We start from the raw sequence: 6,000 nt of genomic DNA, 5'->3' as shown, positions 1-6,000 counted from the left end.
ACTCTGACTGGTAGTGAGATATATTATGATCTCTATCACAATATCATTGAAAACTCCTTTCAATGGGTTGGAACGATTCCAACTCAACTCATTAGGGTTTATCGATCATCAAGATAATCCCTATGAGTCCCACCATCCACCAGTGACACCTAGCAGCATGTAGTGGCTACCCAGTAGAATAGAAAGATGAACCTCTAGGTGCAGCTAACGTGTGATACAGTCCTACTATCGTGGATCCCTACAGGACGGAGGTCATGGACAACTCGTCAAACCCCATCGTCTGTCATATGTCAAGATTTATTTGACTTGAGTTCGATAGTGGAAAACTCTTTTTCCACTTTATATTACTGCCCTGGCCAAGGTCTTAGAACTCAGTCTAACAAATCACATAGGATCACTCCTCTTCTATCAAGGTCGATAGATTCCTTATAGGTGCATACCCTACTCCTACAGTGAACTTACTGCAGCCAATCTACACTGCATGGACCCATATGGCTGGAGACCATGTATGTGTGCAGTCAAACTACAATAACCTCACTGTGAGTAGCCGAAGCACCGCAGGTCAAAGGACCAGTCACACTACTGCAACATCAAGCAAGTCACTGACGAGTGGATAGACATCCAAGTGACTTCTTGTCTTGGTCACGCTCAGTACCCTTGTTCTCTAACAAGCACCTGCACTATCACTTCACTGTCCCTACACTGTGGACTCAAGTCTCGTCCATCCAGAAGGAAAGTGATCTGTGTACTGATCGGATCGATCACCATCCTCGTGATGATCCATTGATCAGGAGCATTTAGAAATTAATCACCAATGATGCATGGCTCAAATTCTCAACTCTTGAGAATATGCATCATCATCTTATTAATTTCTTGGACGATTCATAGACACATAAATAATATGAATGAAAAGATGCCTTTTATTTATTCAATAATAAATAGTCAAGTACAAAATTATGTCTCTAGAATTAATAATGTGTCAGCCAGATTGGCTTCTAGGGCATACATCTAACAATCTCCCACTTGCACTAAAGCCAATCAGTCATATATCTAAGCCCCATCTTCTCAAGGTGGGCTTCAGTCTTTTGCTGACTTAGCTGCTTAGTGAACGGGTCTGCCACGTTATCCGCGGAGTCTACTCTCTGCACCTCTACATCATAGTCGCGTATGAAATGGAAGCGCCGCTCTATGTGCTTGGACTTCTGATGAGACCATGGCTCCATAGCTAGTGCTATGGTGCCAATGTTATCGCAGTAAAGTGTTATGGCATCTAATGACATTACACCTAACTCTGCAATTAACTTTTAATCAGAAGGTTTCCACTGCATCCTTAGATACGGCTTAAGATTCAGCTTCTAAGGTAGAATCTATAATGATCGGTTGTTTGGAACTCTTCCAATTTACTGAACCACAATTGCACATATTCTGATGTAGACTTTCTATCATCAATATGTGTGCATCCTTCTACCTTCAACTCTGATCTTCTCCCAAAGACCAAGAACATGTCCCTAGTTCTTCTCAAGTACTTAAGACTGTTCTTCACAGCTATCCAGTGCTTCTTGCCTGGATCCGACTGATATCTGCTTGTGACACTCACAGCAAGAGCTATATCAAGTCGTGTACACAGCATGGCATACATGAGGCTTCCTATTGCCGATGCATAGGGAATCTTGCTCATGCGTTGAATCTCTTCAGATGTGTTGGGGCACATCTTCTTGGAGAGATGAATTCCATGTCTTAGGGGTAAGAGACCCCTCTTGGAGTTTTCCATGCTGAACCTCTTCAGCACCTCCTCTATATACATTTTCTGTGAAAGGCCAAGCATCCTTTTAGATCTATCTCTATAGACCTTTATTCTCAAAATATAGGATGCTTCCCCAAGGTCTTTCATGGAGAATTCTTTTGACAACCATACCTTGACCGAGGTTAGCATGGGAATATCATTCCCAATCAGGAGAATGTCATCTACGTACTGTACGAGAAAAACGACAGCACTCCCACTAACCTTTTTGTAAACACACGGTTCCTCTTCGTTTTTGATGAAATCAAACATTTTGATTGCGTCATCGAAACTAGTGTTCCAACTCCGAGACGCTTGCTTTAGTCCATAGATGGACCTTTGCAGCTTGCAGACCTTGTGATCTCCATCACTGGAAGTGAAACCCAAAGGCTGTTCCATATAGATATCTTCATCAAGATATCCATTTAGGAAAGCAGTTTTCACATCCATCTGCCAGATTTCATAATCATGAAATGCTGCAATAGCAAGCAATGTTCGGATGGATTTTAGCATGGCTACAGGTGAAAAAGGTCTCCTGATAGTCAATGCCTTCGCGCTGACTATACCCTTTCGCCACAAGCCTTGCCTTATAGGTCTCTACCTCTTCATCCGAACCTATCTTTCTTTTGTAGATCCATTTGCATCCAATAGGTACAATACCTTCTGGTGGTTCTACTAAGGTCCAGACTTGGTTGGAATGCATGGAGTTTAACTCTGACTTCATAGCTTCCAGCCATTTCTTGGAATCGATATCAGATATCGCCTCGTTGTAGGTTTTGGGATCCTGTATGTGATCCCTATCTCCCACTAGGAACATTTCCTCGGTATCCTCTTCTAGTATACCTAAGTATCTATCGGAAGGATGGGAGACCCTACTAGATCTACGAGGTGGTCGAGGGACATCGTGTACTGGCTCTTTATGAATGGGTTCTATAGGATTCATGACTCGTTGCTTTTCAGAGACTTTCTCTTCAAGCTCAATTTTCCTCCCACTGCCTCTATCAAGGATAAACAGATTTTCCAAGAAGATGGCATGACGGCTCACAAACACATTGTGATCCTCTGAGACGTAAAAATTGTATCCTAATGACTCTTTAGGATATCCTATAAAACGAGCACTTATGGTCCTAGCCTCTAACTTGTCCGCCTGTAGTCTCTTGACGTGGGCCGGACATCCCCAAATTTTGAGATGACCCAGACTTGGTTTCTTACCATGCCATATCTCATACGGTGTGGTAGGAACGGATTTAGAGGGAACTCTATTCAATAAATAAATCGCTGTGAGTAAGGCATCTCCCCAAAGAAATATAGGTAAATCAGTGAAGCTCATCATGGACCTGACCATGTCCAACAGGGTCCGATTCCTCCTCTCTGACACCCCGTTGAGTTGAGGTGTACCCGGTGGTGTCCATTGTGAGACTATGCCGTTTTCTTTGAGATAGTCCCGGAATTCCCCACTAAGGTATTCTCCTCCTCGATCTGATCGAAGAGCCTTAAGAGGTTTTCCAGTTTGTTTTTCTACTTCATTCTTGAACTCTTTGAACTTTTCAAAAGATTCAGACTTGTGTCTCATAAGATACACATACCCATACCGTGAATAATCATCGGTAAAGGTAATGAAGTAAGAATAACGTCCCCTGGCTAGCACATCGAATGGGCCACATACATCTGTATGTACTAGGGTAAGTATTTCAGTGGTCCTCTCCCCATGTCCTACAAAGGGCAGTCTAGCCATTTTTCCTTGAAGACAGGACTCGCAAACTGGATATGACTCGGAAGTCAATGAGCCTAAAAGCCCATCTTTATCCATTTTGTTCATTCTGTCTTCTCCAATATGGCCAAGCCTAAGGTGCCACAAATATCTTTGGTTTATCTCATCTCTGGATCTTTTGGATCCTTTGGCACTCACTTCTTGCTCGGTAACATTCACAGATACATCCATATGTAAATGATAGAGACTGTCGATCATGAAACCACGTGCGACTATTTTATTTCTTAAATAAATAGAACAGCAGTCTTTGTCAAATGTAAAAACATGACCTTCCTGTGCTAGACATGAAACAGAAATCAAATTTCTGCTAGCAGCAGGTACATAATAGCAGTCTCTAAGTAATAAACTAAATCCAGACGGAAGTCGCAGATGGTAGGTGCCCACAGCCACAGCAGCAACTTTTGCCCCGTTGCCAACCCGAAGGGTTACCGCACCTTCCGCCAGCCTTCTACTTTCCTTTAAACCCTGCATGGTAGTGCACAAATGAGCACTAGAACCAGAATCTATAACCCAACTAGAAGTAGAAAAAACCGTTAGATTAGTTTCAATTATGAGCAAGTCTATACCTTCTGAAGGCGTGTCACCTTTCTTGTTCTTCAGGCTCTCGAGGTATGAAGGACAGTTTCTCTTCCAGTGGCCTTCGACATTGCAGTGGAAATATTTTTCTTTGTCGTTAGCCTTTTTCTTTTGAACTTCCTTCTTTGGCTTCTTGTCTTTCTTCTGCTTCTTAGCAGGCTTCTTTTTCTTCCAAGTAGACTTTCTCTTGGAACCAGAAGTCAACTCAGCAGTAAGGACATTGCCCCTTGAACCTTTCAAGGCTCCCTCAGCAGTTACCAACATGTTGATTAGTTCAGTCTTAGTGCATTCAATCTTATTCATGTGGTAGTTTACTTATAAACTGACCAAATGAATCAGGAAGTGACTGTAGGATCAAATCCACTTGTAATTCCTTCTGCATGTCCATACCGAGCTTCTCAAGCTCCTCCAGGTCCTTGATCATGGTCAGACCGTGATCATGGACAGACTGCCCCTCGCGCATCTTTGCTTTGAAAAGCCTCTTGGACACTTCAAAACGAGCTGTGCGACTCTGCTCACCATACAACTCTTGTAGGTGTGCCAGTATGTCCCTAGCAGTCTTCATATTTTCATGCTGGCATTGGAGTTCATTAGACATGGATGCCATCATATAGCATTTTACTCTAATGTCATCATCCAACCACTTTTTATGCATCTCACGCTGAACATCAGTAGGATGTGTTGGTAGTGTGGGGATATCTGAATCGAGTATGTAGCCTATTTTCTCACAGTCCAAAACAATTTTGAGATTTCTAAGCCAGTCTTTATAATTGGTTCCGGTCAGTCGGTTGGTCTCAAGAATACGGGTCAAAGGGTTTGAAGCTGACATTGTATTTGCAGAGAGTAAAGATTCTAGTTAGACTTTTGTACTTGATCCTAATCTGTTCTAAGGTCTTTTAGAACAAATGTAACTCCCACTATTTTCTCGAATCCCTCACACTCCCCTGGTAGGAAAAACGGAAATCCCACACGACTAGGATTTCTAGTGGGTACTGCGGTCCCACCAATTTACATGCCACCTCACCTAACAGTTATTGGTGACACATAGATTGATGAATGTACAACTCTTGTACAATGCTTCTCAAGCATGTTGCAGTGCAACTTGGTCTCTAAGCCATGAAAACCTCACCTAACAGTTATTGGTCCCATCGCTTAGTTAAGTCAGACCCACCGTATAACCGTAGGAATAAAGTCGTCATTGGGTCCTCACCTAACAGTTATTGGTGCCCAACCCCACCTTTACCCTACAACATCTCATGTCTATAGAGAGGTCCAGCCCCCCGATGCAACTTGACCACTGTGTCCAGCCGAGACAAATCAACATCAGAAAGGCCTTAGCAGCTCTACTACAGTGGAAGACCTATTGACTTAATATTGGTTAATCAGGTCTTAGTGTTTGCAACTTGAGCTCTTCATAAGAGGTAATCGAACAATTGGCCAGGTAAGCAGGTGGGAGGCTCCCCTTACTCAGAGAGTAAGGTCCTAATTAAGTAACCACCTTTCATGCTTTCCTAGACACCAATTAGATCAATTAATCTAATATGACTTGCTCATGTCGGTTCACTCTCGACTTGATTGAGGAGGTTTTAATTTAGGTCTCAATTGGGTTTGCTACATCATATATAAACCTATCTACCCGACTCACATTCACATCACATGCAAACGGCACATTGCAGGCATTTATAATCGCAGCAATAATTAAAGCTAAACTTTAAATAGGTGATGATCATGGATCCTAGTTAGGTCGTATTACAAGCACATGCACGTCAATCGATCAACTGATCTTCAACTCTTGAATTGGTTCCAAGCCTCCTTGACTCGATCCTTGACCAACTCTTGATCCAATCGCCATCAGCCGCTTGGAGCCCTGTTC

The sequence above is a fragment of the Phoenix dactylifera genome, chromosome 4 (genome assembly GCF_051530095.1).
Source record: "Phoenix dactylifera cultivar Ajwa chromosome 4, Ajwa_hap1_PhDact_Kaust_v1.1, whole genome shotgun sequence".
Classification (NCBI taxonomy): domain Eukaryota; kingdom Viridiplantae; phylum Streptophyta; class Magnoliopsida; order Arecales; family Arecaceae; genus Phoenix; species Phoenix dactylifera.
The sequence above is the reverse complement of the archived record's forward strand: the minus strand, read 5'-3'. Positions refer to the sequence as shown.